Genomic DNA, 11,436 nt, shown 5'->3' on the forward strand with positions numbered 1-11,436 from the left:
ACAGGGGACTCAGAGTTGGGTCTGGGAAGAGCAGGAGGCCACTGGAATGGCCAAAGCACTTATGGGAATTTCCTTCAGTGTCCATGACGAAGGTTAAATTCTGAAACACTGAAGAGGTTCCAAGTGAACTGGAGTAACTAACTCATCATGAGAATTTGCTAAGTAGTGGAGCTTGGCCACTCATCTCCTCCAAGAGAAAGTGTCCCCCTCTCGGGATGAGGTTCTTCCTTACCAGCTGGGGAGGTGTGGATCAAAGTGCACAACTAGACTTAGACTTTTAAACAACCTTGTTATATCCTCTTGATGCAACTCCAATGCAGATGGGATCCTGAAACTGGGGAAGAGGGAGAGGTAAGGGATGTAATTTGCTATTTTCCATTTACATTTACTGGATGAAAATTTTTTAAAAACCAAAATCTAGCTTTTTACCAGGCAGAAGAGGTGAGGAAGGAATTTTGTTTCTGCAGCTGGGAATATGTATTGCTTAGCTGAGAAGGTATTGTGGACAATTGGATGATTTAAGTGGAAATGAACCAGAAGCAGATGGATGACATTTCTCTTAATTAGACATGGGTTTAAAAGTTAAAGTCAAATGTGTTTGGCAAAATGAGTTGTTTTGAATGTAATACAATTTTAAAAATGTGTTCAAGATGTTTTCTGAGTTCAAATTACATTTGATCTTATTCACCACTTACAAAAACCACACAAAAATCACTCATCTATCCACCTAACCCTTTATTAGATTTAAATTGTTTTTCTCCATGATTATGTGTTCTCTCCTGTAATTATCTAATTTGTGGTCCTCTTTCATATTGATTTATTTCTTACATTAAATCTCATTCATTCATTCAATCGTATTTATTGAACACTTACTGTGTGCAAACACTCTACTAAGCACTTAGAAAGTACAATTCGGGAACTAATATAGGCAATCTCTACCCAACAATGGGTTCACATTCTAGAAAGGGGGAGACAGACAACAAAACAAAACAAGTAATCAGGTATCAATACCATCAAGATAGGTAGAATTATAGATATATACACATAATTTATGAAATAAATAGAATAATAAATATGTACAAATCTACACATGTGCTGTGGGGAGGGCGAAGAGCAGAGGGAGGGAGTAGGGAAGGTGGGAGGGGAGCAGAAGAAAACGGGGCTCAGTCTGGGAAGGCCACCTGGAAGAGATGAGCTCTCAGTAGGGTTTTGAAGTGGGGAAGCTAGCTAGTTTGGCAGATGCGAGGAGGGAGAGCATTCCAGGCCAGAGGTAGGATGTGGATCCTGGGGTCAGTGGTGGGACAGGCAAGAATGAGGCACAGTGAGGAGGTTAGTGGCAGAGGAGTGGAGTGTGTGGGCCGGGCTGTAGAAGGAGAGAAGGGAGGTGAGGTAGGAGGGGGCAAGGTGATGGAGAGCTTTGAAGTCAGTAGTGAGGAGTTTTTGAGTGATACGAAAGTTGATAAGCAACCACTGGAGATTTTTGAGGAAGGGGGTGACATGCCCTGAAAGTTTCTGTAGAAAGATAATCCAGGCAGCAGAATGAAGTATAGACTGAGTGGGGAAAGACAGGAGGTTGGGAGATCAGAGAGTAATCCAGACTGCAGTAATCCAGTCAGGGTATGATGAGTGATTGTACCAACAAGGTAGCAGTTTGGATGGAGAGAAAAGAGCAGATCTTGGCAGTGTTGTGAAGGTAAGCCTGGCAGGTTTTGGTGACAGATTGGATGTGTGGGTTGAATGAGAGAGTTGAGTCAAGGATGAACCTAGGTTACGGGCCTGAGACACGGGAAGGATGGTAGTGCCGTCCTCAGCGACAGGGAAGTCAGGGAGAGGACAGGGTTTGGGAGGGAAGATAAGGAGCTCAGTCTTGGACATGTTGAATTTTAGGTGACGGGCAGACATCCAGGTGGAGATGTCCTGAAGGCATGAAGAGATACAAGCCTGGAGGGAGGGAGAGATAACAGGGGAAGAGATGTAGATTTGGGTGTCATCTGCATAGAGATAATAGTTGAAGCCCTGGGAACAAATGAGTTCACCAAGAGAGTGAGTACTGATGGAGAACAGAGGGGGACTAAGAACTCCAAGAACTGACATGCCAAGTCCATTCATATTCTTTCCACTAGACCATGCTGCTTCTCTAGTGTTTGGGTTGGCATAATCGCAGTTTGGAAAGGGTGGATTTTATCAATGTTGTGAATATAAAACCAAAAGGATTTGGTGATAGAATGAATATGCATGTTGAATATAGAGATGAGTCAAGGATAATGCCAAAACTGTGGGTTGTGAGACAGAAAAGATGGTAGTGCTGTCTACATTTAACTTCTCTGAGCCTCAGTTTCTTCATATTTAAAATGGGAATTAAATACCTCTTTTCTCTCTGCCCCAAACTGTGACCTAAATATCTTGTATCTACCCTGGTGCCTGGCATTTAGTAAGTTCTTAAATACCACTATTACGATCGTTATTATTATCGTTATTACTCTTATTATTAATAATAATAAGCAATTGAGTGAGATGTAATAGAAACTGTACCTCTGCACCAAGTAGTCCAACAACTTGGAACTTGGGAAAAAGTTTAAAAAAAATTACAGATTTTATTTTGATTTACTGTATCTATAAACTGTCAATTATCTTCTGGGAAGATAGGTGACCATCTGGAGGGTAGGGAACGGGTCTACTAACTCTGTCACACTGTACTCTCCCAAGTGCTTAATAGAGTGCTCTGCACACAGCAAGTGCTCAAGAAATACAATTGATTGATTGATTCCCACAGAAGGTCAACAAACAAACGGACAAACCAGAGAGAAGCAGTGGGGTCTTTCGGAACGAGCACAGATTTGGGAATCAGAGAATCTGGGGTCTAATTCCAGCTCTGACACTTGCCCACAGTATGACCTTCAGCAAGTCACTTCATTTCTTTGGGACTCAGTTTCCCCATATTTAACATGGGGATTCAATATCTCCTCTCCCTTGTCCCTGATCTGTGAACCCCCTATGAGACTGGGACTCTGTCTGACCTGATTAAATTGTATTTACCCCAGCTCCCAGTTTGGTGTTTGGCTCACAGTAAGCACTTAACCAATATAATAATGATTATTATTAGGAGAGCTTTTGATGCTTTGTCAGGATCATGCTCTTCACTTATGCTTTATCCGGCTTCAGTTTCCCCCACTGCTTCCTGAAGAGGTGACTGTCATTCTAGCCATTCTAGCCCAACTCTCCTCACCCACACATCTTGGGCCACATGGAGCTTTTCTTGAGGTTCCTCATGACTGTGAGGTGCCATCTCCTTGTTATGTATCAAGCACTACTCTATGAGCTGGGGGAGATACAAGGTAAACAGGTCAGACACAGTCTTTGGCCCACATGGAGCTCACAGTCTAACTACTGAATCCCCTTTTAACAGTTGAATCCCCATTGCTTAGAACAGTGCTTGCCACATAGTAAGTACTTAACAAATACCATTATTATTATTATTTGACTCCCAGGTGGATAATCCCTCTGGATAGTTCCTGTCCCACATGTGGCTCAGTCTGAGAGGAAGGGAGTGAAGATAAATAATCCCCATTTTACTAATGAAGAAACTGAGGCACAGAGAAGTTAAAAGACTTACTCAAACTCTTACAACAGGCAAGTGGCAGAGCTGGCATAATAATAATCATTAGATGATGGTATTTGTTAAGCATTTACTATTTGCCAAGCACTGTTCTAAACACTGGGGTAGATAAAAGGTAATCATGTTGTCCCACGTGGGGCTCACTCATCCCCATTTTACAGATGAGGTAACTGAGGCACAAAGAAATGACTTGCCCAAAGTCACACAGCTGATAAGTGGAGGAGTCAGGATTAGAACCCATGACCTCTGACTCCCAGTCCGGGCTCTTTCCACTAAACCATGCAGCTTCTCAAGCGGATTAAAACCCTGATCTAGAACCCTGGATTAGAACTCAGATTTTCTGACTCCCAGGGCTGTGGTCTTGCCACTAGCCGGATAATCCGGCTGGATAGTCCCTGTCCCACATGGGGCTCATAGTCTGAGAGGGAGTGCCGTTATGTAATCTCAATTTTACTACTGAAGAAACTGAGGCACAGAGAATTTAAGGGACTTGCCCAAAAGCACACAACAGGCAAGTGGCAGAGCTGGAATTAGAACCTTGGTCCTCTGACTCTCAGATCTTCTGATCACACAACTGTAGTAAATTACTCTATCCATTAGATCATGCTGCTTCTCAGCAATATTTCCTAAGCTCTTATAAAACTGAGACACATTATAGGAAAGAGGCATCTAATCCTGAGCTGAGATGGATTCTTTTTTCCCCTAACTGCCAGACTAGACTGTTGTCTTTTCTCACTCTCTCCCAGCTCCCTCAACTACTTTAAGGCTATCCATAGCACCTCTTAAAATATCTGACTTATGTGAACACAATCAGTGGTATTTACTGAGCACTAACGTGTACAAAGCACTGTACTAAGCATTTGGGAGAGTACAATGTAACAGAGTTGGTAGACACATTCCCAGCCCACAACAAGTTTACATTCAGTAAGACTGTAACCAGAGCAAAAGTTACAGACTCTGTCCCTTTGGTGAAATCATAGGTGTGAGAGTGAAAGAGACTGAAAAGACCCTCAAAGTCATCATCATCAACAGTGGTATTTATTGAATGCTCAATGTGGGCCTAGTACTGTACTAAATGTGTGGGAGAGTTCAATACAACAGAGTTGGCAGACATGTTCCCTGCTCACTCAACTCTTGTCTTGTCTAGACATAGTGACTCCATGGACACATTCTCCCAGAACACCCCTCCTCCATCTGCAATCATTCTGGTAGTGGATCCATAGAGTTTTCTTAGTAAAAACACGGAAGTGGTTTACCACTGTCTCCTTCCATGTAGTAACCTTGAGTATCTGCTCTCGACTCTCTCCCGTGCCTCTGCTGTACAGCACAGGGGAGTTCTGACTTGTAGCAAACTGCCTTCCACTCACTAGCCACTGCCCAAGTTAGGAGTGGAACGAGAAGCAGTGTGGCACAGTGGATAAAGCTCAGGCCTGGAAGTCAGAAAGTCATTGGTTCTAATCCCTGCTCTGCCACTTGTCTGCTGTGTGACCTTAGGCAAGTCACTTCACTTCTCTGTGCTTCCTTTTCCTCATCTGTAAAGTGAGGATTGGGACTGTGTCCATCCTGATTTGCTTGTTTACACCTCAACTCAGTACAGTGCCTGGCACATAGTAAATGCTTAACATATACCATAATTATTCATTATTATGCCATAGTTGAGACTGTTAGAATGCTGGAAACTCTCCAGGTGTGATCCTGAGTGGACTGCCCTGATACCTTTGCTAGTTGCAGTGCCTTTTGCTATTTACCAGTCTGCCTCAAGGAACCACAGTCTTTCCAAAGCCTCTGGGCAAGGAGAAAAAATCCTCTACTGATTGTGTATTCCAGGCTGGTCTGGCGACTGCTCTCATCTCTCCATCGTCTGCCTCTTCACCACATCTCTTGAGGGCAAACTCTAAACCTTTATGACTCCCATTCAAAGGAAGAATTAGGAAAGAAGCATTCCCTAGCTGAATCCTATTATGTGATTAAACATCTCCTCTGGGCCTCTGATTTCTCAGCCTGTAACCCGTTCATTTTATGTTTCTGAGCCAGCACATGTCCTTGTGGAAAAATTAGGGTACTTAATAATACTGCTACATCTGGATTTTTTGCTGCCTTTCTGCCCTAAAAATGCTCCTTTCCTCAATCTTTTCTGCAGGGGGAGTGACCACCCATCTCCCCTGATTGTGGGTATATGTGGAGATTGGGGGCGGGGGGGGGGGGGGGGGGGGGGGGTAGGGAGGGAGCAGGGGCAGGGTAGTGCCCATCTGTGAAAGATAACCTGCCACGTTTTTATTCCTGCTGAGACAGTGGCCTCGTCCTGTGTCCTATTCAGGGTGCTACCATACCACGGGGCCCCTGCCACCCCCAAAAAGCATTCAATCCCTCTGGTGGTCATGTCTGGGCCAAGGGTCACAGGCTGAACCCCCATCAGATGCATCTGCTTCCTCCCAGAGCCTCCCACCCACAACCCAAGATACAACTGCTTGCTCTCAAAGGCAGAGCTTTTACCAGTTCCTCTGAGTGAGCCCCGTCTCCGGATCCAGTCAGAAGGAAAAGCTCCAGAAGGCTAACGTAGATATAGTGAGGAGCAGAGAGTCTTTGGTGAGGCTCCTGAAGTGGGAGCCAGCCTGTAGCTTGAAGCAAGCTTCTGCAGCTGCCCTGAATTCTCCCTGGCCCTGGCAATCAAGGTAGCCCAAGCCACCCCTGCAGTCGAGGGCTCTCACCCAGACAGGGAGGGCCTCTGCCCTTTGCAATATTAAACCAAGGCCCCATGTCCTCTCAGTCAGTCGTATTTATTGGGAACAGCAGAGCACTGTTCTAAGCACTTGGGAGAGTATATATAACAATAGACAGATACATTCTCTGCCCACAATGAGCTTACTGTCTAGATGGGGGGGACAAACATTAATACAAATAAATAACAGATATGGACATAAGTGTGGTGGGGAGGGGAAGATGAATAAAAAGAGCAAGTTAGGGTGACAGAAGGGAGTGGGAGAAGACTAAAGAAGGGCTTAGTCAGGGAAGGCCTCTTAGAGGAGATGAGCCTTCAATAAAGCTTTGAAGGGGGTGGGGGAGAATACCTGCCTGACAGATACGATAAGGGAGGATGTTCCACACCAGAGGCAGGGTGTGGGTGAGAGGTCAGTAGCGAGATACATGGCACTGAGGTACAGTCAGAAGGTTAGAATTAGAGGAGCATAGTGTGCAAGGCGGGGTGCAGAGAGGAGAGTCATGAATTGGTCTCCACCACCCAACTGCAACTGACAGGGCCTATTGAGACCCCCATTAGTGCTTTGGAACAAGTACTGGTTGGAGGAGGAAGGCCAGCCTCTCCTGCCCTAGCCATAAAGGGCACAGGCAGCAGCAGAGAAACTAGTAACAGCCCAAACTGACCCACTACCATCCCCTCCACCACGATGACTACTGCCACTGTTGATCTGGATTTCTGAGCTCCTTTCCATCCCAATCACTAGAAAGCAGTCTGTAGGTGAGGAAGAAAAGATCAGGTCAATCCCTCATTTACTCCAAAGACAAGAACTGCTTCTCTTAACTGCTAACGGACTTTCCTAAGTATTTCCCCCTTCCTGCCCAATTCCCTTCTACCCCCAAATCACTTTCACCTGATATACATACCAGGTGTCTTCAGTCAATCAACAATTAGCCTTTATTGAGTCCTTACTTTATGCTAAAGATTTAATAATGGTGAAAATAATAGTGCTATTTGTTAAGCATTACTATGTTTCAAGCACTGTTCTAAGAGCTGGGGTAGATACATGCTAATGATACACGCTATTATGTATGATTGATTGAACATGTATTTAATCCCCATTTTCTAGATGAGGAAACGGAGGCCCAGAGAAATTAAGTGACATGTACATTGTCATACATCAGACAAGAGGCAGAGCCGGGATCAAAATCCAGATCCTATGATACCTAGGCCCATGTTTTTTCCATTAGGCCACATGATCCCTGCCCTTCAGAAGCAGACAGTCTAGCAGGTTTTATGATGACTTGACTCCCAGAAAGAAGGGTGGTGTAAGGCTTAGTGGACACAGCAAGGGCCTGGGAGTCAGGAGGGTCTGGGTTCTAATCCCAGATCCTCCACCAGTCCACTGTGTGTCCTTGGGTAAATCGCTTAACTTCTCTGGGCCTCAGTTACCTCATCTGTAAAATGGGGATTAAGAATGTACACCTCATGTAGGACACGGAGTCTGTCCAACCTAATTAACTTGTATCTACCCCAGCTCTTAGAACAGTGTTTGGCATGTAGTAAGTGCTAAACAAGTACCATTATTATTACTATTAATAATAATAATAACAAGCTGATGAGGCAGAGGTGCCAGCAGAGTTGACTAACCCTGATGTCTGCATGATGTCTGTCCTCTGTCTGGAGGCCGGCTTGTGCGGTTCTCAGGCCCAGACAGCACTGGAGTGGCCTGTGGTTGCTGTGGTCTGGTTTGATCATCCCTAATGATGGCTACACCAGGCCTGACCTGTCCACAAAGCCCACAGGGCCCCGCTCTCTGCATCTGTGCCTTGTGCCCATTAGTCTTGCAGCCCCACAACTCCCTTGGCTCTTATCCCTGCTCAATCCTGGCAGCAACAAGCTCTCTACAACCAGCTTCGCTTGTTCCTTGGCTTCGCTCACTGCTCATCTGAAAAGCGGCTCTAAACACAACAGCGAGAGGAAAAGGCCATTTGCCGGACTGCCAACACACCCTAGTGGCCTCCATTTAACTAAAGGAAACCGACTGGAAATGGAAGAGTGGGGGAAAATACAGCGGTCGGGGCTAACTTTTCAGATGTCTGCTAACTGGGCTAACCTTTTACAAGGCTGCTAAGGAACTCTTCTCTTCCTCCACCAGGGACAGGAACCATCTGGGCCTGGCAGGCGGAAATGATTGCTATTCTCGTCCGAGATAGCTCCCAGTAGAAGAGTGCAGAGGGCTGGGATTGTGCAGGAGAGAAAGTGATTCCCTAATGGTATTTAATGGTATTTTTTTTAAATGGTATTTAAGTGCTTACTATGTGCCAGGCCCTGAACCAAGCACTGGGGTCTTGTCTTATGCTTTCGAGTCAACTCGGACCCATAGCGACACCATGGAGACGTCTCTCCTAGAACGCCCGGTCTCCATTTGCAATTTGTTCTGGTAGTGAATCCATAGAGTTTTCTTGATAAAAATATGGAAGTGGTTTATCACTGCCTCCTCAGAGACACAGTAAACTTGAGTGTCCACCCTCGAGGAAGCTAAAATGAGATTAAAATTAGGCGAAAGTGCTTGAAAGTGCTCCCCTTCTACTCTCTCCCATGCCACTGCTGCCCAGGAAAGGGGAGTCTTGACTTGTAGTGGATTGCCTTCCACACACTGGCCACTGGCCAAGCTAGGAATGGAATGGGTTTGCCTCTGCTTGACTCTACCTCTCGTAGTCGAGACTGGTAGAAATTCTCCAGGTACAACCCTGAGAGGGTAAGCACAGAGGTAGATGCAAGCTAATCAAGTTGGACACAGTCCATGTCCCCGATTTTACAGCTGAGGTAACTGAAGCACAGAAAGTAAACTGACTTGCCCAAAGTCACACAGCAGACAAGTGGCAGAGTCAGGATTAGAACCCAGATCCTTCTGATTCCCAGGTCTGGGCTCTATCTACTAGGCCAGTGGAGATATACACAAACTTCAGGGGTTCATGAGACCTGGCCTGTTCTAAACACTTCAAAACACTTTTAGATTGTGAGCCCCAAGTGGGACAACCTGATTACCTTGTAACTACCCCAGCACTTAGAACAGTACTTAGAACACTACAGAGAACAGTATTGAGAAGCAGTGTCGCTCAGTGGAAAGAGCCTGGGCTTGGGAGTCAGAGGTCTTGGGTTCTAATCCTGTTCCGCTGCTTGTCAGCTGTGTGACCTTGGGCAAATCACTTAACTTCTCTGTGCCTCAATTACCTCATCTGTAAAATGGGGATGAAGACTGTAAGCCGTACTTACAATGAGACAAACTGATTACCTTGTATCTACCCCATGGCTTAGAACAGTGCTTGGCACATAGTATTAACAAATACCAACATTATTATTAGTATTACCTGACATATAGTAAGCGCTTAACAAATACCATAATAATAATAATAGCTTCAAGTGCCAGGGAGATGATGGTGGACTAGAACCAAGAACTGCTCCCTGAAGGGTACTTTTATTTTCTTATTTTATCCTTTTATCCCCTGTCTTCTCTTGTTTAATTTGTAAATTATTATTCTTAATTTCACTCTTCTGGTCCTGGATAGCTATAACCCCCCCCCCCCCCCCCCCCCCCCCCCCCCCCCCCCCCCCCCGCCCCACTACACACAGTTGCAAGCCACCAGGCAAGACAAGATCTGTGACTCACCTGGTTATCGTATATCCACCCCAGTGCTTAACTCAGCACCTAGCAAACACAGACACTAAACAAATAATATTACGAGCTTGAAAATGCATAAATTGGATGCAAATGTGAGGTTTTGTAATCCAAACTCTTGTCAAGGACATATTCATTCATTCATTCAATCGCATTTATTGAGTGCTTCTTGCGTGTTCTACTTTGTGATCGAGAGAGCATTAAACACTTGGGAGAACAATGAATACTTAATACAGTGTTTTGCACACAGTAAGCGCTCTTTAAATAAGATTGAATGAATGACTAAGACACATTCCCTGCCCATATGGAGCTTCCAGTCTAGAGGTGAGACAGACATAATATAAATAAATAAGTGCTGTGGGGCTGGGAAGGGAGCAAGTCAGAGCAAAGCAGAAAGGAGTAGGAGAAGAGGAAAGGGGGGTTTAGGGAAGGCCTCTTGGAGGAGATGTGCTTTCAATAAGGCTTTGAAGGTGGGGAGAGTAATTTTGGATTTGAGGAGGGAAGGCATTCCAGGGCAGAAGGAGGATGTTAACAAGGGGTCAGCGATGAGGTAGACGAGAGTGAGGTACAGTGAGAAGATCGGCATTAGAGGAGCAAAGTGTGCTGGCTGAATAGTAGAAGGAGAGTAGCGAATTGAGATAGGACGGGGTAAGGTGATTGATATAGTAACATAGATAGTAATAGCACACACTAGACTGGAAATTCCCTGAGGGCAGGGACAGTATCTACCGATTTCCTTGTCTTGTCTTATGCTGTTGTGTCATCTCCGACCCAAAACGACACCATGGACACATCTCTCTTGGAATGTCCCACCTCCATCTGCAATCTTTCTGGTAGTGAATCCATAGGGTTTTCTTGGTCAAAATACAGAAGTGGTTTAACACCGCCTCTTTTCTCGCAGTAAACTTGAGTCTCCGCCCTCAACTCTCTCTGGTGCCGCTGCTGCCCAACACAGGGGAGTTTTAACTTGTAGCAGATAGCCTGCCACTCGCTAGCCACTGGCCAAGCTAGGAATGGAATGGGTAGGCCTCTTCTTGACTCTCCCTCTCGTAGCTGAGACTGGTAGAGTACTGGAAACTCTCCAGGTGCAACCTGAGAGGGGTACCAATTTCCTTACACTCTCCCAAATGCTTAGTACAGTGCTCTGCACATAGTAAGCATTCAATAAATAGTACTTATTAAGCAAGTACCGATGCTCTGTTGGAAAAGCAATCAATCAGTCAGTCGACCTTATTTACTGCATACTTCCTGTATGAGGAGCACTGTACGAGGTGCTTGGGAGAGTACAATATAACAGAGTTGGTAGACATGCTACCTGCCCAGGAGACGCATGGCCTAATGAAAAGAGCACAGGCCTGGGAGTCTTTTAACCTTCCTTTTAATCCCAGCTCTGCCATTTACCTGATCTGTGATTTCAGGTAAGTCATTGAACTTTTCTGTGCC

At 45.3% G+C, this 11,436-nt stretch overlaps 1 long non-coding RNA gene and 1 other non-coding gene across 2 annotated transcripts in view; both read right to left on the bottom strand.

Annotated features, from left to right (window-relative positions):
* LOC114811100 overlaps nucleotides 1–6,226 on the bottom strand; it is a 39,077-nt gene extending 32,851 nt beyond the window's left edge. The window contains exon 1 of the long non-coding RNA XR_003758799.2: nucleotides 6,110–6,226. This is a non-coding gene — a long non-coding RNA (uncharacterized LOC114811100). The remainder of the gene's footprint in view (nucleotides 1–6,109) is intronic.
* Nucleotides 6,227–10,958: 4,732 nt separating this feature from the next.
* Nucleotides 10,959–11,095, bottom strand: LOC114811764. Its single transcript, XR_003759460.1, has one exon. It is a non-coding gene; the product is annotated as a small nucleolar RNA SNORA7 (small nucleolar RNA).
* Between the last annotated feature and the right edge of the window lie 341 nt (nucleotides 11,096–11,436).

The sequence above is a fragment of the Ornithorhynchus anatinus genome, chromosome 4, assembly GCF_004115215.2.
Source record: "Ornithorhynchus anatinus isolate Pmale09 chromosome 4, mOrnAna1.pri.v4, whole genome shotgun sequence".
Classification (NCBI taxonomy): domain Eukaryota; kingdom Metazoa; phylum Chordata; class Mammalia; order Monotremata; family Ornithorhynchidae; genus Ornithorhynchus; species Ornithorhynchus anatinus.